Below are 23,791 nucleotides of genomic sequence, written 5' to 3'. Positions count from 1 at the left end.
GCAGGCGAGGAAAGCTGGCCCCCAGCAAAGGTGCACACAAAGGGCCCTGTCCGAGCCTGTCCGAGCATGTAGGAGCACCCCTGTATCTCATACTCTGTAACCTTCCTACCCTTAAATCATCAGCTCCATCTGGTAAGCAGCCTCAGGGAATAAGGCTTTAACCCCTTCTGTTTGCGCCCCCTATCTGTTTTCCATTCATAACCCCCTCGCCCTTCACGGCCGCTCCCAAGCCCTCCACGAGGCAAATCCTGATAATAATTTGCTTCTTGCAAATACCTCTTTATAGCGCCCTAGATTTGTGCACAAATTCTCGATTCTGGCTAGGTTTCCTCGAGTGTCTCATACACATAAGAGATGGCCTTCCTCAACTTAATGTCGTGCGATGCTGGATAGCCTACGCCGCCTCTGCATTTTACCGGTAAGATAGCTCAGTCGGTTGAGCACTCGCTGCTGCGATCTGAGCCTGATCTGCAGGTCACAGGTTTGAATCTCGGCAAGGCCAACTCAGCCTTTCATCCTTCCGAGGTCGTTAAATGAGTACCAATTTCGGTTGGGTGATATTGAATGTAAATATGTGCTCTGTAAAGCGCTTTCGATTAAGGCACTATATAACTAAAACATCATTATCATTACCTACACGTATCTTTGGATTGACTGCTGCATTCATACCCTACCTCTAAAAAACCTTTGAAAGTGACTCCTTGCTGCCTACGCTGCATTTGCATGGACCTACATGTAACTAATGGATCTGTCTTTGTGCAGCCTGGCTGCACTTGTACCCTACCTCTATGCAACTATTTAAAGTGACTCCTTGCAGCGTATGCTGCATTTGCATTGTACTTACATGTAACTAATTGATTTGACTGTTTGAAGCCTGCGCTGCATGCGTATCCTACCTCTTTGCAACTATTGAAAGTGACTCCTAGCAGCCTACGCTGCGTTTGCATTGTACCTATATGTAACTTACGGATTTGACTATGTGCAGCCTCGCTGCACTTGCCCTTTTCTGTAACACTGGACATGACTAATACATGTACATCTGTACCTGGCAATAGCCTCAGTACTACGAGTTGTAGGTCTGCCATAACTGTAACTGAAGCACTAAGAGTAACATGTATGTAACAGCGCCCTGTTGTCTGAGGGTTTGGTGCACTTTATAAATGACAAATTAAATAAATACATAAATAACGTCTCTTCTGACAAGAGCAAGATAAGCATGAAGGTTAAATACAAAAAGAGCAAGCACAAGACGATGCTCACCCCGTCTGTTAAAACTATAGAGCTAGGCAAATAGATACTCAGTAAGAAACGAGTCAGGATAATGCTCTAATTTCAAGTCTTCAAATTCAAAGTCAAGATTAGGCATATTCTTGACACATCAATACTTTGCTAAAATTCATTTTTCAAGATTCCTGTGATCCTCGTCAAAGAGTTGCACGCCTGCTATAATATCTATAGGAGTGCCCAATGTGAGTCACAGTCCAAATGCAAATCTGCATTTATCAGCTAGTAGCTTTATTGTCCTTCTTCATTGTCATTGATCAAGTCTGCACACGCTGAAATTCTTCTTTTTTATTTTGGATTTCTTCTTGTCTTGCTTCTGGATCAGCAATGGTGGGAGGTACGGCTCACCTCTCTATGGTTTAGTGTCACTCAAATGAAGCCAAGTTCACTTGCCCTGAACTTTTACTGCTGAGAGGGTTATGTTTTCAATGACAAAAGGGCCATGAAAAGGTGGCTCGTGCCACTTATGGGTAACATTTAAGATTAACACAACGTCACCAATAAATAGTTTAGGTGTCGATAATAGTTTGGATGATCCGTTGCTGAATGGTTTTCATCTGTATTCTGAGAACAATCACCTTGGAGCTTGAGTTGATCTGAAATGAGAGAGATGCTAGACATCATACATGTCAAATATTCATTTAATTAATTTCTTAATATTTTCGCTGTGCTCTGGGCATCACTTCTACTCTTCGATGGAGGTGTAAGAGGAATTCTCATTTGCCTACCTGTTACTAGTTTGTAGGGGTTTAGGTTGTGGTCCGAACCAGGCTGATTCCTTAGGTCATGTAAGAGCAGGCAATATAGCTATCCCTTTTTCAGTGTCAGTTTTATCTTGCCTATCCTTTCCTTAAGGAGGCCGTTGAGTCTTTCACAAAATCCATTGGCTTGTAGGTGATAAGCAGAAGAAAATGTATTCCTAATATTCCATAAAATCCCTATCTGTTCAAATACTTAATCGACAAAATGTGGCCTATTATCATATCTCAGCACTTCAAACACACACCCCATCTTGGAAAGACTTCTTGTACTAGAAACTTCACTGTGCAAGTGGCATCAGGGTGTGTACAATGACCTGCCTCGATCCACCTGTAGAAGGGACACACCACCACTATCAGATACCTGTATCCACTACACACCTGCAGCATATCAAAATAGTCAATATGTAAAAGCTGAAAAAGACCATTCAGTCAATGAATTACTCGTCTAATAGTACTCAGTGTATGCCCAGCGGTAAACCTTTGACATAATGCATTTTACTACATAAAATGCAACGTGTTCTATCAAATTCGGAATAAACCAATCTCCCACAATGGCTGCAGCAAAGCGATTCCTAGTTACATGCACAGAGTAATGCAGCTGTTCAAGTGCAACCTTTAATAATGCTACTGGCATCACCGGCTTTCCAGTGCTGTCCTGCCACAATAATGCTTCTGTGGGGGATACGGAACACCCCTTTTGCTTCCATAAACCCTGTTCTTCCTGTGGTTCGAAGAACCATCAATAAAGAGAATTTACTCTCCTGACAAAGCGTTTTCTTTTTTGCAAGGTGTATCATCATACAATTCAACATAATTTGCACAACCATGCAAATGGTCACCCTCTGTCACTGGCTCAGCTATAAATGTGGCAGGATTCACTATTTTACACCTGACAATTTTGATTGCTGAGTTCAAAATCATTTCTTTATAGGCGGAAGCTCTCTGAGATGTCAATGTGCCCTTAGGTTTCTCTAACACGGCAAACAGAGCATGCTCCACAAAGAGAGTCAAAGAGCAGCCATCACAATGCTTGTAGACCTCTCAATTGCAAATGTGCCGGCTGGCAATAGCTGTTTGCAAGGAAAGTGTCCTTTCATAACTGTAATATGCTAAAGGTTTATACCCCAATGTGGTCATCTGTGTAAGCACTGCAGTCATGACTGTCACATTCGTAGGCGAGAATAAATACAATTACTCAGCATAATTGGGAATCCCCAAAACAGGATCTGTACAAATTTCTTTTTTCAACTCTTCAAACCCTTCCTCCATCTCCTCAGGCCATTGTTTTGTCACTTTGTCCACTTGTGCTTTTTTAAACCCTGCATCAGGGGTCTTGTGTATGAACTATAATCGAACACCCAAGCTCTAACATAATTACATAGTCCCAAAAACTGTTGCATCTGTTTTACTGTGTACGGTTTTGCAGTTTTCATAATTGCCTTTGCCCTTTCAGGTGTCACCTTCTTTCCCTCATGTGAGATCAACTGTCCTATGTATAACACCTCTTCTTGGCAATACTGCAGTTTTTCCTTGTCTACCTTGTATCCCTTGACTGCTAGGATAGTCGTCAGCTGAATCGAGTTTTGTCTGCAATTATCTTCTGTAGGCTACAAATTAAAATGTCATCTACGTTTTGAATCACTGCACCTTTCAAATCAACATTGCCTAGGTGCATCTGGAGGACTCTGTTAAAGATAGATGGAGAATCACTGTACCCTTGGAGCAGCCTAGAATGTTTCAGACAAGTCTGGCAGAACGTAAATGAAGTCAAGTCTTGTGAGTCCTTGTGCAACGGGATTGAGAAAAACGCATTTTTCAAATCAATCACTGTGAAATATCGTGCTTCCGCAGGGATACTGCATAGTATCGTCACCGGGTTAGGAAATAAAGGAAACTCTGTCTCTACAATCTGGTTAATTGCTCTCATGTCCTGTATGAATCTCCATGACCCTCCCTTTGATGTTTTCAACAGGATACACCACAGTGTTCCACAATGATTCTGATGGTACCATAATGCCTAGTTTCATTGGTGCTGAAATGGTCTTGAATATACCCTCATCGGCCTCTCAAGACACGGGGTACTGTTTTGCTCGAGATTATATCACCCCTGGCTACAAATTTATTTTAAATTTCCCTATCCCTTTTAACAGACCTACGTCATAATGGCATGTGGTGAAAATGATGCATGGCACCTGGTTCAAAAAGGCGGGCCAGAGTTGCATTATTGCCATTTGCTGTGGGCCTTCCCTTTTCTCTATTCTCATCCAGTATGTGATGCTCATAAAGAACACTACTTCGTCGTCTGTTGGGTCATCTCTAAACATGTCATTGTCAGCAATGTCAGTCAACCTGTACCCTTCTTCGATAGCTATCACTGTCCTCCATGGCCTACCAGCATCACCCGTTTCTCTGAGCACTGCCATTTCCCTTCGAACTATGGCTGCTTCCAGCTCTAGGGATAGTCTGTCCCCCCTCTTCGTCCATAGGCATCTGTGATCTAAACAGGAATTTGTCAGGTATCCTCACAGTCTTCTGCACTAAGCGAGGTAACCATGTTAATAGAATGCTCAAACAATAAAGGAAAACCTCTGGCTCTACTGGAACGCCTTGCAAAGCCATTTGCCCTTTGAACACCAGTATACATTCACCCACTTTTAAATTCCAGAAGTGGGACACACTATCCCTTCGTCAGTAAAAGAAATCATCATTTTACGATTTGTCATCAAATCTCTTCCCAAAATATTAATTGGTGTCTGTTGTGAAATCAACAATGGAACAGACATGTCACACTCTCCTATCGGTAATTCATCGGTAAAAGGAACTTGACTTGTAGCTCCAGAGAACCCTTGAGCATTCATGGCAATTCCTGACATTGGATATTTTCCCTCATATACATGAACAAGTAGCGCGAGTGTCTACTGAAAAAGAAAAAGATTTGCCTCCTATTATCACATTGCCCCTTGGTTCCTCTTAGGGGTCTGGTGTCACAGATGGTACTGAACACATCAAGTTACCCTGTGAGCTGTCCTATTGTGGGTATTTGCACACCCCTCTACCTGTGAAAGGATTCCCTCCCACTACAGAGGCACCTCCTATTTAGGTGTCAATAGTTGTCCTGTGTTTTGCATACTGCTGTGTCTGCATGGGGGCATGTTGCAACTGCCCTTATGGTGGGTTCATTTGTACTTGCTCTGATTGGGGTGTCTGTTGCATTCACTGCACCTGCATCTGATACACTGTTTGATCTTGGGCAAACCCTTTCCTAGTTTATGTGCTATATGGTGGAGGATAAGCTGTCCCCCCTCTTGTGAATTGTCCATTCTGTGCATTCCCTTGGTTCCCACATAAACGCGCAATGTGTCCTAACATCCCACAAGTCCAACATACATGGGGAGACGGTCTGACTAGTCCCCCTTGGTTGAATCCTCCATGCACATTCTGATTCTCATTTTGTGCATTTTGCACCCAACCCTGATTATTTGGAAATCTACCTTTTCCTCTATATCCCATAGTTCCATTGGGATATAGAGGAACCCATTGCCTACTTGGTCCATCAAGTGCTGATTACTTGTGTGCGATGCACCCACTGTTTACTGTATCCCCAATCCTTCTCTGCTTGTCAATACCACCCCTTCTATGGCATATTTTAACAATTTCTTCTGAACTAATTTAGCTTCCTCGGTTTTCCTAGCCTCATCTTTCTTCTTGTTTTTCTCCTGCAATAGCCGACAGTGATGCACTATTGTCAACTGTATCTCAGCCCAAGGTTTGGCTTCCATTACCACCTGTTTCTTCATTTGTCTCTCTACTGGCTCGTGCAACCCTTGACATAAAATGTGGTAAAATAATTTCAAAAAAGGTAGCAGGCGCGCCTCTCCAGAAAGAACATGGCATGATAACCTGTTCTGAGATGAGAGTTTGCAGCACACGCTTTTTGCTCACTGTACCTTTCACAGATGGGAAATATCCATTTGCATATCAGTCTTTGTCCTGCCCACATGGGCAGTCCATCATCGAAATGCTATGGCAATTTCTCTCTGAACAAGAGTACCAAAGGCAACCCCATAAACGTGTTTCAGCCTTGTTGGGCCTCATCAGTGAGGTGAAGGTAAAATAATGCCACTGTTTTTTTTCACAGCTCTTTCATTTTAATTTGCCACCGCTTTTGAATATCCTGAATGTAAGCAATAGAGGATTCATCTTCCTTCATTTTAAGTGTCATAATTGAAATTATTTTAAATGGAGCTCCATCATGTGCTGTGTTCTGTGCTATTACACTTGCATATCCTGCTCTCCTCCATGTGTCATCAGCTCTCTCCACAATAATAGCTGCCAAGGGACCCTTAATGTCTGCTATGGCCAATGTGTTTCCCTCTGTCATCTTTTCTAACTCATATATCCATTTCCCAGCACCCGATGTCAAACTCGGGAGCTTGCACTTAAGATTATCCGTGTCCATCTGCGGCCATGGAATGTACTTTGGTCTTGCTCCCCCTTTTTCCAATAAGGGAAGCTGCGTAAAAATGCAGGGATGATCATTCCTGACTGTCTACTCACTGGTAACAATCTTAACCTGCTCACATATGTCACTTATTCTCCCTTCTCACTATACGGTCGGCCTCGGGGGTGTTCTGGATATGGTATGGGATCTGGCGCCCTGTCCTTAGATTGTTCCAGATCTGAATATCTTACTTCCTTTTCTGTCTGTAGGCTGGCTTCGGGGGCTCATGCGCTTCGCCACCCCCAAACTCCCAAGGAAGTTTGTATTTCTTCGTCTGACATTTCTTGTCCCCAAGAAATATGACTACTCTCCCCTTCACCCTGGTCTAGGTTCAGTCTACTTGAGGACAAGGCTCTATGCTCATCCCAAAATGGATTTTCTTCTTCATTTCATGGTTTAGATGCTAGGGATGCATCCCCTTTCTTTCGACTTTCATAGCTGCTACTTCTCTTCAATTACTGGTAGGCCTTATCAGTCCTATCTCTGATGCTTGCTATGTGGAAGATTTCCTCTTCTAATGCTACTCTAGATGCACCTGGCATTGCTTCCTTCGTATTGCTACTACTGGCTCTGTTCGAGCAAGGCTAGATTCAGAATCCAGCTGTCTCCTTTTTGTTGTAATTCTTCATCTAATTTCCTTTGTTTTCTCGCCTCCCTTATGATTCTCTCCTCCTCTTATTTTATATCTTCTCTCCTCACTCCTGCTCTCCTTTCTTCTTCTTCTCTTCATCTCTGCATCCTATTGTCGCTTAATTTCTGCGCTTCTTCCTCTTCTTTCTTCTTTTCTGTTCTATCCTTATCTTCCATTGCTCTGACTATTATCATATTTTCTTTGCTCTTGCGTGCTTTCTTCTTTCTTTTGTCACTTCTCCTGATACATCTATTCTCGCCGCTCTTTGCTCTTCTTTTGTGTTTGTCTTCCTTCAAGCTTTCTTCACGTTCCCTGCCTTTTCCATCCTGTTCATCTTTTTCCTTTCTTTGTTCTTCCTCAATGGTTTTCCCATCTAGCTTGAGTAATATCTGTCCTCCCATCCAGTTGTTCTGCACAAGCGTTATCTCGTCAGCTTTATATTGCTCTCTTTTCCATCTCTTGATCTCTCGTTCTATTTCTGTTAATACATTTGATCGCTCACTTTTCTCTTCCTTGTTTTGTATGATCTTAAAGATCTCCTCTTTTCTCTTACTCTCATCTGGACTATCGTCACTGCTATAAGCGGGTGGTACATTTATCAGATTACTATACCCTGTGACCACCTTCAGTTCCTTTAATAGATACAACTCTACGTCTTCCATATCAATGCCTTTCACTTCAGGCGAGGTAAGGGGAGCCGAAGGCTTGACACCATCCTCCTTTCTCTGACTAAGCATCCACTCCTCAGGTGGTGGATCCTTTCTCTCTTCCTGGTACCTTTCCTCTAATTTCTTCCCCTTGTATGCAGCATGCAAGTATGTGGTCATGTTTTGCAATACCGCTTTTGCCAGTGATCCCCCTTGTGGCCATGGCATGAACATCTTATCTGCCGTGCCTTTCATCCATTCGGCACTATACTGTTTGAGCTTGGGCATGTGCTTTGGCAATGTTTTACATAAATGCATCAGAAGAGGGATATCTCCCATTGTGACGAGTCTCAATTGACTGTCAATACGTGCCAGATTTTAAGAAATGGCTTTCACTGATTTTCAATACTTTTAAAACAGCAAATATGAGCATGCACCAACAATTGCCGCTCAAACCTGTCCCCTTTCAATGATCTCTGTCTGTCTGTGGATTGGTACTAACCTCTCTACTAAGTTATCTACTTATAGCTTCTCGATCCTTCTCAACAATAATTTAACTGCTTCTACTGCTGCCTCAATATCTCTACTTCAACAGACAAACAAGACAAATTACTCGACTTGACACATATACTAAAAATATCATGTGATCACCATTTTTTCTCTTTGTCGCTAATCAAATACTCGATCACAGATATTAAATTGTGTCCTTATGCAAACCTGTTTAAACATAGCCTAAAGACTCCGACTGGAGTATGAAATGATTTCTTCTGAAACTCCCTTGAGCCAGAACTTGTTAGGCGCTATCTCTATCTCTTCACACAATATTTCCTGTTACTTTAAAATTACCACTATCCCATCCCCTTAATTTGCCATTCCCCTCAATCTATACACCATTTGGTCGTTTGACTCAAGGCCTTTGGTATCGTCTCCTCCTCCAACCAATCACTTTCGCCTTCCTTCCTCAAAAGCGCCTGTGGAAACCAGGTGGGGATTTCGTAAAAGATGGACCCTGCCCACCGTCCTGATTTTCTTGCAAGATTTCTATTGCAGCTGCTCTCCACAGGAAAACCTGCAATCTTCTGGCTAAATGGCTGAGGATGCCCGATCGTTCAAAAATCTGAAGTTTAACAGGTCGATGGGTCTTTAACCATCTGAAATTGCTACCAAGTGAACATATGGTCCTTAATCAGCAACATGTCATGCAAGGAATGGATGCAGAGTAACCCTTAGACCAAATAATCAGACCGACTAAGGAAGTTGGCAAAGTCCTATTTGACTGTTTTAATGTCAATTATCTAAAACAGGGAGTTACAACGGACATCAACGGACGTTGGCTCGAGCTCTCAATACATTTTACATAAAAACACACTTATGTACAAATATTTATCATAAGAGACGTCATACTACATGACAAATAAGAAAAAACCTACAAGGGATTGTAGTTGGTTCAAGGGGAACTTCTAAGTATACTTTCTATATCGGGTCGGGTTTTGATAGGGCATCAAGTCTCAGGTGCACAACTTAAGCCTGCCTCTAGTGCAAGTCATCTTCAACACTTATTAAGTACACAGAATAATATTAGCTCTTAAACTATAAGGCCCTTCATTATATGGCCCTTTATAACTGGTTGGCACGCTCATGCCATGTTTGGAACATTCGGCTCCTTAGCAGCACGTAAATTCATACCCAGTCGCCGGGAGGTGTACTTGACTTTGCTTTCCCACTTAATTAGCCCAACATCTCTCATTTCCCATGCCTTCTACCATCAAGAATTGCCTTTGAACTTGGCATTGCAATGAATTCTCATCTCTTGGAATATATGGGAGTATGGGCACACGCTTATCACAGTTCTGGTCTGCATGCCCAACTCCTATTTTCATTCTTAGACCACGTGACAGGAGACCACAATTCGACTCATTTTCAGTAATTGTTTGTCTTGAATTAATAAACTTGGCACCCATGCCATTGCACTTTAACAATGGATGATTCAGCGTCTCTCAGTTTCTGTTCTTCAGGGATAGATAACCAGCCTTGGCTTGCTTCAGCTTTGATACCAGGTCAAACAGCTTCACCCTTCAAGTCTGCGATCTCCAGTTAATTCTCTGCTGAAACACAGAGCTCTCGATCCTTCTTTCTCCGTGAGTTTGAACTTACTAAAATTTCTGATTCTGATGTCAAGACACTATACAATGGCAGCTTTGCCTGCAGTCTATTCACTATGTATTCACTAGCTTCTAGGATCACTTAGTCTACGTGTGTTGCTGCATCTGTACATTCATTGAACAGTTTGCATTTTCTGCAGTGTGTTGCACACACACATGCAATCTTCTTTTCTGCATAAGGATGTTCACTCAATTCCTTTTTTCCATACAGTTGCTATAAGGTCCATAATGTCTTCTTTTCTCCTTAGTGCACCTCTCTCACTTCTTGTGATGTCACCAGCTGCTCTTTCTCTTGTTTTCATATTTCTTCGGGGACCTCTTCCAAGAGATTGTCATCTCTTCGGGCATACATCTGGCTTTCTTAATGGATACCTTTTCTTGAACACGTGTCGCGGTATGGTCATAACTACTGGTGTCAACCATGGTACAGTTTCAGGCTTCCAACATACAGGCAGTAGGTGGGCGGGGCGTCCTGCAGAGGTATTCAGCTGCTCCTCTACATTAACAATCTCAACAAATGTTCAAGAAATTATCATTACCATGGCATTGATGTTTTAAATTTGTTTTAAGAGTGCTGTAATCAGCGCCCTGTATACGTACTTCTCATTTGCCAAAGATATTGTTGAGTGCATTTGTGGGACGTTAGTAAATGTATGCAGAGCAGTAGCAAGTAAATATGAGCTGGTGAAATGCAACAATGGATGCCTCTCATTGACCTTTAATTACATTTGTCAAATACCAAGATAGTTTTATTGGGCTGAAACATTTGTGGAAAAACCCTAGCCAGTCTCTCCGTCCCCCCTCTCCTTGGTTATCGGGTCTCCCTATGACCTTGTCTAAAAAGGCAAATAACTGGGGTGTTGTTTGGGAGTCTAATTTAGCCCATCATGTTCATGAAGTGGGTAGGTCTACCTTTTTCGTCTCTAGACATCCTCTGCCTTATCTGTCTCAGGAAGACCATGCAGCAGTGGGGGGCAGGGGGAGGTACTGAACTCACGCCTTGGTTATGTTCCCACATTGTATGCTGGTATTTCTGGATGTCTTCTGAGCTGTCTTCACACTGCTCAAAATGCAGCCATCGGCTTATATTTTGAGTAACTCAATCTCTTTCAGTTTCTTCTATTGGACATTCTTATACAGGTGGTCTATTCACCAATATATTCTATTTGGGGTTCTGTTCTTAACCTTTGAGTGCATTCAATGATTGGCTCCCCAATACCTTACTTTTAGTATCCTGTCCGATCAGACAGCGAGCGAGACATTTGTGTTGACTATACCAACGTCTGCCATTCACCACCTCTACTTGGTGAAAAACCAGAGGAGGTAGATGGTTCTCTGCGTTGGGTTTTTGTTTGTGGAACCATCATACCTTGGATTTCGGATGGCTTAATTCCATTTTGCCTTCTGGAAAAGTCTGAAAGCCTTTCCCTTTTGGTAACTTATCGTCCATCCGCCTTTCGTTATGTTCCAATTTGAAATGAAACCAAGTCAGATTCCATTACGTTGCACCTGTGAAATAGTTGATCAGTTATAAGAAGAAGGTGAGAATAGGTATAGAAGGTGTGGCTGGTCTTGACAAAGACTTTTGTAAGGAATTGAAATGAATGTGACTGTTCCTGAAAATTGAACCATATGTGAGAAACCAGAGGGTGTCTCACCTGCTAGTTCCCAGGGATCTCTCTTTCATGTGGCCAGGGCACGGCCATCACCTTTGGATCGAGAACCTGGGGGTGCACCAGTGCGGGAGGATCACCTGGGTGAGGGGTCTTCGCGGAGTGGGGGTAAGTCAGCTGATGGTGAGATGCGGTATTCCCCCTTTTTTGTGCAGACAACCTCTATTTTTTAGGATCTGATGTCCCAACTACCCTCCCTTTCTGCACAAACACTCGGCCGAGGAAGAGGGCGACCAAGAGTAACAAAACAAACTCTTATACATTGTACTGGACATGTCCTGCTAATCGGGTCAGGCAAAGTCAGGCACTTGACTTCAAGTGCATACACCTGATTCCAAATAGCTCTCCTCACACGGATAAAAGGCGGAACCTAGAGACACACTCTGAGCAAGGTGGAACATGAGTATGAGCAGAACTTCTGGGGCAAATCCAAACCTACTGGAGCAGAGCGACAGACCAAGGGACGAGAGTAGCGGGTTAGAAACTCCAAGAGTTCCCAACAGAAGGTCATTGCCTCCACAAGACTATGAAAGACACATGGAGGAGGTCAGATCCCAATATCAAAGACTGCATTGTGTTTCAAGGTTGCCAGGGACCCTCCCTGGTGAATGACAGAGTTGGGGGGGCAGGCCCAAGCCTCTGGTACTAACCTAGACTCGTGAATTGGAAATTGAGGAAGCAATAAAGAACCACACACAGCCGGTGAGTTGGCAAGTGACCTGAGAGTCTGTTGTGTGCTAAGAAAGATTGAAGTTTGCAACAATTTATTGCAAGTGAAGGCTGCATGTGTGTGGATGAGATGTGAGGAAAGGTAGACCGGTGAAAGAACTTTAAAGATGAAGACAGCTGTGGAATCAGCGATACTGAGTAACAGAGTGGTCCGTTGAAAAGGAGTAGCCGACTCGAAAGTCTCCGTGAAAGGTGCATTGTTTGGGGCGATAAGAGTGAATGAACTGTAAAAGCAAATGAGAATGAAGAAAACTTTGAGAGAAGGGGAGAGGAAAAGCTGAATATTGAATTCTGAGTCAAAGTGGTCCTGCAGTGGTATGTAATGGAAGCCCCACAAATTCGAAAGTCTTTGAATTCAGAAACGCGGTCTGAGCCCGACTGAGGGTGAACCAAATTGTAAAAAGCTTGTGGAAGGGAGCCCCTGCAACTGTTGTTGAACTGTGAATGGTCTGAGCCCGGCAAAGGGGGACCAACGTTAAACTGTGAAAGTTCTGAGCCCGCCAGAGGGGGACCAAGGTTGAACTGTGAAAGATCTGAACCCGGCAGGGGGGGACCGACATTGAACTTTTGTTTTTTTAAAAAAGGTCTGAGCCTGACAGACGGGGACCGGTGTGACCTTTTTGTTTCGTTATTTTGGGAAGACTGGAGCAAGAGCCTTTAACGTGGAAGGCCAGGCTGGCCTCGATCCACTTTCCAAACTATTTCAGCGTTAACGCCCGAGACAAAGTGGGTCATCCTGCCTACAGAGATTGACTTATTCCGTGCTGTCTACAAGTGAGTAGGAGAGCTAATTCAGCCACATTTATTCTTTGTCGAACACTGATATTCCTTTAATATACATACCTCCTTTACACATTTTATTGTACAAGTAATAGGGCAGGAATTAGGTTTTGTTAGCATAGTACATTTTGACTTGACAGACACAACAAAGACTGTTTTCTTTATTATTTGATGTTTGTGACGACTCCCATCCTAGTTATAGGGCAAAGTAGGAGTTTTCCAAACCCCACAACGTTAATAAAGGTTTTACAAATTGTATCTTTTTTGTCAGTGTTATACTTGTGATACCATGCCTCCCTTAAATATGGTGTCAGAGCAGGATACGATACAATTGAGACAAATTGGGTGACCCTAATGTTCAAGAAACTTAGTCACAGAGCCTCAGACCCTTCTACCACTACAAAATAATCAATAGGCTTTGATATCTGTAGCCGCCTATCCCTCCCGGTAAAAGAGGGATGATTCACACAGACCTAGTCTCAATACCTCCTATGGGTTGTTATATAAGATTGGCCCCAAACTCTGGCCTGGCCTGGAAGTTTGAACTAGATGTCTTAGCAGGCGTTATAGATCCAGGCCTTTGGGGAGACATAAAGATTCTCTTACAGAACCATGGCGAAATCCCATTTCAAATGCACAGTGGGGATACTATTACCGAGGGAATTCTTGAGAATGCTACTATTCCTAATTTTAAGGAAAAATTGAACCAGAGGAAACTGAGATAGGTAGCTTAGGCATTGGAGAGGCTGATGAGACACGTGTCCATGAAGTAAAAATGCAAGAAGAACCTGCCATCCTTCCCGATCTAGCCTTCGCCCAGCGAAATGATCCAGCACTTGCAGAGGCTTTCTCACAAGCGATTCCTGAGGGGGAAGGACTAGAAAAAGGGAGCCCCTTTTTCTTTCTGAAACAGGGATTGCTTTATAGAAGTGAAACCTCCAGTGAAGGCCTAAGTAAAACTCAGTTATTAATACTCAAAGCCCATTGCAAGATCGTGCTAGAGATTGCACACTCTCATTTGCCGGGGGGACATTTAGGACATTCTAAAACCTGAGCTCACATCATTGGGAAATTCTACTGGACAGGTATCCATGCTGACATAAAGAATTTCATTCAGACGTGCAAAATATGCCAGAAAACCAGCTGACATATTCCCTTACCAGGCCCCTCTAAACCCATTACCAATAATAGAAGTCCCATTCTCCCGAATTGGAATGGATTACATTGGACCATTGGAAATGTCTAAACTGGGTAATAAATACGTTCCCGTAATCATTAATTGCGCTACCCGGTCCCCAGAAGCTTTTCCCATGCAGAACAACACAACCCAGCAAATTTTAGGACCCCTACTGCCATTCTTTTCTAGGGTTGGGTTCCCCAAGAACATTCTGATGGATCAATGATCCAATCTCATGAGTAAGCTTATGGGCAAAGTCAAGGAATAACTATACATTACCACCTTAAGAACCTCAGTTTACCACCCCCAAATGGACAGATTGGTAGAGATATTTAACAAAACCCTTAACAATTTTGAGAAAACTGGTAGATGGGGATGGGAACGACTGGGATGGCATGACCCTATAGGCCCTATTTGCAGTAGGAAACACCCCTGAGGAATCCACTGGATTCTCTCCTTTTGAGCTACTCTATGGTATAGAACAACGAGATGTCTTAGACATGATCCAGGAGACCTGGAAAGAGAGAGAAGAGGCACCCATTCACCTCTCACAGACAGCTACCCGATTGCAAAAGCACATGAAACTTGTCCGGAGTCTAGTCCACATTCAGATGGAGAAAGCTTAAGCCCAACAGAAGTTCACCTATGATGGTGAATTTAAGATATTTTTCAGTAGGACAGAAGACATTAGTCCTCTAAACTACTTCTGAAAATAAACTTGTCTGAAAGTGGCATGGGCCCTATGATGTGCTAGTGCAAACAGGAAACTGTACCTATAAAATAGCCCAACCTGACAGAAAGCAAAAGACCCAGCTCTACCATGTAAATATCTTAAAGGAGTGGAAAAAAAATCCACCCACCGCCCCCTCCTCTATATTGTCTTGTTTGGTGCCCGAGAAGATAGACAACTCTGAACGTATTCCCCATGAGCTATCGAAACAGAAACAAGAAGATTTTAACAACCTTATTATGGCATTCACTGATGTATTCTGCAAGAAGCCAGGGAGAGTACATTGTACTTATCATTATATCAGAACTCCATAGGAAAAGTGGTCCATTTGAAACCATATAGACTAACAAAAGCACGAAAACAAATAGTGGTTGATTAAGTTAAAAAGAAATGCTGAAGGCCCACATTATTGAGCTGTCTTCGAGTCCATGGCCCTCCCCTATTGTACTGATAATAAAATACAAGCATTCTTGGAGGTTTTGCATAGACTTCAGGCAGGTTAACGCCGTCTCCGCCTTCGATGCAATTTTATGCCACGCATCGATGAGTTAATAAATAAGCTTGGAAATGCCACCTTCCTGTCAACCTTTTTTAACCAAGGGATATTGGCAGGGCCCAGTATACAGACCTGATGAGGAAAAGACAGCTTGCTTGACACCAATGGGACTATTTAAATTCAAAGTCCTCCCTTTTGCACTGCATGGGGCCCTAGCCACTTTCCAGCGATTTATGAAGAGGATACTACAGCCCTACTCCGATTTCTGTGGGGCCAATATTGACGCAACAATGTCATTTATAGTATAACTTGGGAAGACCATCTTTTTCATCTGTCTACTATTATGAGAACCCTCAGAGAGGCCATCTTAACTGCTAATCCATCCAAATGTAAACTGGCTTAATCGGCCGTGAAATACCTAGGCTTCTTTTTATGGAATGGCAGTGTCCAACCCCAGCAAGAAAAAGTGAAAGCCGCCCTAGATGCCTCCACAGCCAAGACCAAGAGTCCTCAGGGCATTCCTAGGATTGATCAGTTATTACTGTAGGTTTATCCTGAAATGTTCAGATAGAATAGCCAGATTAAAAGACAAGCTAAGAAATGCTGAACCCCAGAAGGTTCATTGGAATGATGAGGACGATGCATATTACAATAATCTAAATCAAACCTTGTGTCAGAACCCAATCCTAAAAGTAGTAGACTTTTTGAAATAATTTGTGTTACAAACTGATGCTTCCCTCACAGGATTAGGAGCAGTTTTATTGCAAGTATGTGATTGGATTAGAACATCCCATCCTATTCACTAGTCATAAACTCTTCCCACATGAGAAGAACTACTCTGTATTGGAATTGGAAGCCCTTGCCATCAAATGGGCAATTGTCCATCTAAGATGCTACCTTTCAGGGGGGAAGTTCACACTTGTCACCGACCACTCACCTTTAGTATGAATAGATCAACAAAAGGACTCTAACCCTCAAGTCATGCAATGGTTTTTTGGCTTGAAACCCTATTGTATCAGTGTGAAACACAGAAAAGGTAAAGAACAGGGGGACATTGACTTCCTTTCCCAGTTTCCCTGTGAAACAGATGTGGCTGCAACACACAGGGGAAGGATATGTGAGAAACCAGAGGTTGTCTCACCCACTAGTTCCTGGGGATCTCTCACTCAGGTGGCCAGGCCACGGTCATCACCTTTAGATCCAGACCCTGGGGGTGAACCAGTGTGGGAGGATCACCTGGGTGAGAGGTCTTCAGGGAGGGGGGGTGAGGCAGCTGATGGTGAGATGTGGTATTCACCCCTTTTCTGACCATCCAACCCCTCCTATTTCTTAGGATCTGATGTCCCAACTTCTGCTCCCCTTTCTGCACAAACACTAGGCCGAGGAAGAGGAAGAGGAAAATTAAGAGTAACAAGACTGACTCTTATACATCGTACTGGACGTGTCCTGCTAATAGGGTCAGGCAAAGTCAGGCACTTGACTTCAAGTGCATACACCTGATTCCAATTAGCACTCAGAGCAAAGTGGAACATGAGTACAAGCAGAACTTCTGTGGTGAAGGTGAACCTACTAGAGCAGAGCGACGGACCAAGGGACGAGATCAGTCAGTCGAAAACCCCAATAGTTCCCTACAGGAGGTCATTGCCTCCACAAAGCCACAAAAGGCACACGGAGAAAGCCAGATCCCAATGACGAAGACTGCATTATATTGCAAGGACACCAGGGACCCGTCCTGGTGAACAACAGAGTTGGGGGGCGAGTCCAAGCCTGTGGTGCTAACCTGACTCATGAATTGGAAATCAAAAAAGCAATAAAGAACCGCACAAAGCCGGTGAGTTGGTAAGTAACATGAGAGACCGGTGTGTTACGAAAGATTGAAGTTTGCAACAATATTTTGCAAATGAAGACTACATGCGTGTGGATGAGATGTGAGGAAAGGCAGACCTGTGAATGAACTTTAAAGGTGAAGACAGCTGTGGAATCATCGATACTGAGTAGTGGGGTGGTCCGGCGAAAAGGAGTAGCCCATTCGAAAGTCTCTGTGAAAGGTGCATTGTTTGTGGTGATAAAAAATAATGAACTGTAAAAGAGAAAGAGAATGAAGTTAACTCCGAGAGAGGGGGAGAGGAAAAGATGAACATTGAATTCTGAATCAAAGTGGTCCTGCGGTGGTCTGTAAATGAAGCCCTGCACATTCATCTGAAAAACTGTCTGAGCCCGATTGAGTGAGATTCTAATTTTAAAAAAGCTTGGGAAAGGGAGCCTCAGAAACAATTGCTGAGTTGTGAACGCTCTGAGCCCGACAGAGGGGGACCAAAATTTAACTGTGAAAGGTCTGAGCCTGGCAGAGGGGGACCGGTGTGAACTTTTTGTTTCGTTATTTGGGGAAGACTGGAGACAGAGCCTTTAACGTGGAAGGCCAGGCGGGCCTCGATCCACATTCTGAACTGTTTCAGCGTTAATGCCTGAGCCAGAGTGTGTCATCCTGCCTCTAAAGACTGCCTTATTCTGTATTGTCTACACGTGGGGAGGAGAGCTGATTCAGCCACATTTATTCTTTGTCGAACACTGATTTTCCTTTTATATACAGACCTCCTTTGCACATTTTATTGTACAAGAGATAGGGCAGGCAGTAGGTTTTGCAAACATAGTCCATTTTGATTTGACAGACACAACCAAGACTGTTTTCTTTATTATTTGATGGTGAAGCCGACTCCCATCCTAGTTATAGGGCAAAGTAGGAGTTTTTCCAAACCCCAGGAAGTTAATTGTGGTTTTGCAAATTGTATCTGTTGTGTCAATGTCATACTTTTGATACCATGCCTCCCGTACACCTACTACACAGAAATGGTTTCCCTTGGGAAAACAATCTGCAAACTGCAAAACAAACACCTGCCTATAAAGCCTTTCTTGGACTCTTTGCTAGGGTGCAGTGAGAAAGAAAATCTCCTTCAGTGATATAGAAAGATATGATGACGATTTCCATGGTTGATTATACAGCCAAGCTTCAATAAGGATCCGGGATGCTGTGCAGGGAAGGCTCACAGTCCTTCTGTCTTATGTTAGATTAACTTCCCACAGGTTTCTGCTTTACTAACCGATGAACATCCATTCCACATACCGTCATTTTCAGTATAGTATTAATGCAAGGATAAAAGAACGTAATCTGTCCTTCGAGCTATTGTTAGATAAAAAATATTCTACATTTTTAATGTACAGTTTAATAGCAATAACTTGAGTGGTTGGCTTTAATACTAAGGAAGTTTTTCTTTCTGGTCCGGAACACATTTATTTTGGAATACAATCTTTAAAGAAAATCTTAAAATATTTCTTCACTCTTTTTAATAACATTGACAGGCTCTCAGTTCTGCTGGGACGATTGGAAGAAATGGACATCAGTGGTACTGTGTTAAACTGGCAACGTGACAGATGGCAAATCTGCTGTCCATCGCTCAGGCCCTTCCTTTGTTCTGCCAGCTCCCACAAAGCTCAGCAATGTCTCCTCTCCTGGGCAATATCTATATTTGTCTTATACACAGATGATTTGTGTTTATCGACCGGAACTTGAATCCTTCTAATGTCGAGACTTTTGTCTTTGGTCCAAATCATGATCTGTTGGCGCAGGTGAGTTGACTAGATTTACTGTGGTTGCAATGCATAATTTTTCAAAAAATTAAATCAGTTCCCAGTGTACAAAAATACAGATATTGGTGCCGGGTTAGGAAACTCACAGTGAGAAACCGTTCTTAATGAAAACAAATCGAATGTGCTGTTGGATGTTTCAACCCACTAGCCCAGGCCCTGCAACATTACTGTGCATTGCTTGCAGCAGAAACATCAGAATGGCCGCCGGAAACCATGCTGCTCGCTAAAAATCACCAGAAAGTGCGCAGTAAAAATCTGAAAAATAGGCACCATCTACTTTTGCCTATGTCAGTGGCAACACAGGAGATCACTGCCAAAACCCATCATTTGGCTGCCCACAGAGCAAAATCATTGCAAAAGAAACACAGAGCTGTTTTAAAAATCTGTTTTTCTCTGGCTGTCAAATTTGCAAAAATCATGGCTCACCAACCATCCAAAAAGATCCAACCTCCTTGTTGGGTGGTGAACATCATTCTACTTCAAGAATCCACATAAATACAATGTCCACAGAAGTATATGTTATCTGAACAAAGTCCACTTTTGAGGATGGTTGCTGGAAGAAATCTGTCAAAAATGGGTGTAATACCGTTACTCACCTCTGTCAGAAGCTGGTGATTTAAAACACCTGTCATGTGTAAAGTTGTAAATTGAACTTAAACTATGCCAAAGAAAGACTTGCTATCAGAAGCCTAAGAGGTGGATACAATTCAAAACTATATTCTAAAAAGGCTTGAAGTAAGAAATTGATTGATGTATTTGTTAAAAATGTTAGTTATATTTTAAGACAAGACAATTTCAGACATTGTGTTTAAAAGTTCAAGTTTCCCACACTGAGCTTCAAAGACATTCCACACCATTTTACCCAACAAAGGAATATCCCCCCTGCTCTACGCTAAGAAACTGGCAGTTTGTTGTGAAAAGGAACTAGGAGGGGCACCCTGGCCTGTTGCTCTGAGTGCAGACAAAGGGCACTCTTGAGCTGAATGGAGATGCGAATTTGGGGCGTCAATAGAAACTGCCCTGGCAGGAAGAAGGCCATGGGACTCTCTGACTCAGCCAAGATCTTGGAGGCGGGCCAGACTGAAAATGTGGATTAAAACTGGACTAAATATATGTTTAAGGAAAAGACTTAAAACAAATTGTACGGTACTGACAAAAATATGAAACTTAGAGATTATTAAAATGAAAAATGTGCCCACATCTTAAAACTAATCTGGAATCTGTGCGATGTTCTGAGACTGAACCACGAAAGTTTTTAATATTGTAGCTATTGTAGTTGTGCTAGGGACATGAAAAATTACAGAAGTATGACCAGATGGTATGTGCATGTATATGTAAAAAATTGTGCAGATCCGAAAATGTGTAACCAACCAAAAGCGTGAAAAAACTGTCATTTGTCAACCGAAACCCGTAGGAACATGGGACTTGAAAAGAGACGTGCCTGAATGAATCTGTGATGTCTATATGTAATATTAACAAGTTGTGCATATTGGAAATATGTTTTTGGGAAAAATAGATTTTCTGGGTAAAAGCAAAGGGGAGTTCTTCCCTAGGTTGTAAATTGTAATCTGACACATGATGACACACATTTCCTTTCTCAAATCAGGGGACAGGGAATTCTCTGACCTATCAGATCCTTAGAGGGTTGGGCATAGACAATCAGCCTCCCCACCCACTTTGGAAAATGGATAAATAGGGACTGTTGAGGACCCAGAAACACACACTTTCTCACTCATCAACTGATCCACTGGCAAAGCACCCTGCAGGAAGAAACAGACTCCAGACTCTAGAACCAGACCCAGAATCCAGACTCTAGAACTTTGATGCAGAAAGGCCCAATCCAAAAAGCCTTTTAAGCAGGCCTTTAAAATCTAGCAAACTCATTTTAATCCTTAAACTTCCAAGGGGCACCACAAAATCCAACAGCCTGGCTGAGCTGTTTTGCTGTTCTAGCTGAGAACCTTCTGCTAGAACCAAGATCCAGACCCATAGAGCAGAGCTGTACCCAGAACCAACCCGTCAGATCCAGTCCAAGAGGCCGCGCAGACCAGAGAGCCTTGCTGAGAGCAGAACCCAGTGCCTGAGACCTGTCTGGTGGTGAGAGAATCGCAGCCAACCCCTTGACCAGATCGTTGATGGGCCCATTCCATTCCAAAGCCATAGGAGTGAGTATTTAGTATAGAACTGTCCATAGTCATCTCTTAGTTTAAAGTAATCTTATTCAATCCATTTCAAACTATCCAGAACTGCATTATAGAATCTTGTGTCCATCCTGAATTCTTCTCATTATATAGTCTGTGATAATTGTAGCGATAATCATCTGTGCGCTGATATTTTCTGAAGAACGTCAAGTGTACTGGCGCACAACAATCAGAGCGGAAGGCGCCCTGTTCTGGTGGTTGTTCCGTTGGGTCTCTTGTACTTTCATAGCTCCTTAGTATAAGTCTATCTTGGCTCCTAATCTTTAAAGCACATCTTTCATTTTGAATCTTGACTCTGTTTCTGAAAAATCTACCTTCACAAAAATATAGTTTTTTTGCAATCGCGTTTCCTACACGCAGAAAAGTTGCTGCGATTTCGCATTTGGCTCAATTTCACCACATGTAAAAATAGCTATTTCTTGCTTTCAACTTCTGAATTTCGTTTTCCATCTGCTAATCATTCTATAATCATTGCTAGTGTTGACCTGAACCTAACCCAAGGCACTCTCTCTAGTTCTGAATCTCATTTAGCAAATTAAAATAATTTTTAGCATTTTTCCCATTCAACTCAAACCACATTTAAAAGCAATTGACCTGTTCATATTGCATATTGGGGGGAGTGGGTAACAACAGGGGGAAAGAGTGATTACATTGTCTTTGGTTAAATTCATATCAAGTTTTATTTCTGTGTTGCATTTCTTCCTATCATTGCAATCTCTTGAACCCACACAAAGTATTCTCTGCTACATTCTTCTTCCTATTCCTACTCCTAATTGATTAAAGAGATTGTTGATATTGTAATATTACCCATTGCTGATTATTGCATAAATATTCATAAGTGTGATATTCAGATATTATTCATATTTAATTTGCAAAACAGACCTATTTCTTGGTACAGTGAGACCGGGGGAATTCAAAGAGAGGGCGTTATATAAGGGTACATCATCCAGAATTAAAAGAACTTTGACATAAAAATATATAAATAAGGGTTTCAATTGGGCATCCCATACTAGGCATTGACTTAGTTTGAGTGCCGGATTGAAATCACTTACAGTGCTTTTAGAATACTAAGACGGAATATCCTGCACACTCCTAGGAGAACACCTCTTCATATATGATTTCTTGATGAAATTACACCATTGAATACATTTATCAACTTAATTATAGATACACATTTATTTGTTTTAAATAACAAACAATCATCACATTTTTGTTTGCAAATTGTAGTATCTGGGTTCACAGGAATGACAGGTAAGATACATTAAGCACGCAGGAGTCGGTAAGCATGAAAGTAGATGAGTTGTATTGTGAAGGCGGGAGAGAGATTAGGTAAAGGCATCCTTCTAGCTATGACTCCCATCCTTAATGTCCCACCTGCCATCCCTGGAACACTGAGGGAACTCAGGGTTCCACTACTGTTAACATTCCATGGGCTTGTATTGCATACAACAATGCAAGCACAACACACTACACATCCCCCTTCCTTATAAAGCTACACAAAGGGTAAACAAACGCTTAACCACACCAGACAGGATCCCATGCACTCTAACACACAATCAAACTCTCCATAAACATTGCCACGTTTGCAACCACCAAAGCCTATTTAACCAACCGCCTAACTAACACTCATAACAAACCAAGAACACATACCACCATATATCCGGGACTTCCACCTCCGAATCTCAAAGCTGCCACCTTTGAGCACAAACCACTCAACACGACATCCACAACCATCTCAGCGGATTGATCTTCCACCCCACCTGCCACACAGAGTCTTGGACCTGCCATGCTTGAGAACGTTCACATCCATCTAATAATTATCGTAACTACCTTGAACTTGTATCCATATCAACAATAAAGCCAGAACCTAACACACCACCACACTCTCACACTAGGATACTGTCACCAGCACAACCAACTCCAAAATAAATCCTTCACCAAGATAAAACACCAAAACACCTGACACCAACAAGAACATAACACACCACCACAATCTCATACCAGGATCCTGTTGCATTCAAAACCAACTCCACAATGAGTCCTTCACCAGGACAGAACACCTAACCTCCTGACGCCAACCAGAACCTTACACACCACAACAATCTCACACTAGGATCCTGTCACATGCAAGACCAATTCCACAATGAGTCCTTTGCCAAGACAGAACACCTAAACACCTGACGGCAACCAGAACCTAACACACCACCACAATCTCACACTAGGATCCTGTTGCATGCAAAACCAACTCCACAATAAATCATTCACCAAGACAGAACACCTAAACACTTGACACCAACCAGTACCTAGCACACCACCACACTCTCGCACTAGGAACCTGCTGCATGCAAAACCAACTCCATAACAAGTCCTTCAC

The sequence above is a fragment of the Ambystoma mexicanum genome, chromosome 11 (assembly GCF_040938575.1).
Source record: "Ambystoma mexicanum isolate Mex_15411 chromosome 11, UKY_AmexF1_1, whole genome shotgun sequence".
In the NCBI taxonomy this organism is placed as follows: Eukaryota; Metazoa; Chordata; class Amphibia; order Caudata; family Ambystomatidae; genus Ambystoma; species Ambystoma mexicanum.
This window is presented reverse-complemented; position numbering follows the sequence as displayed.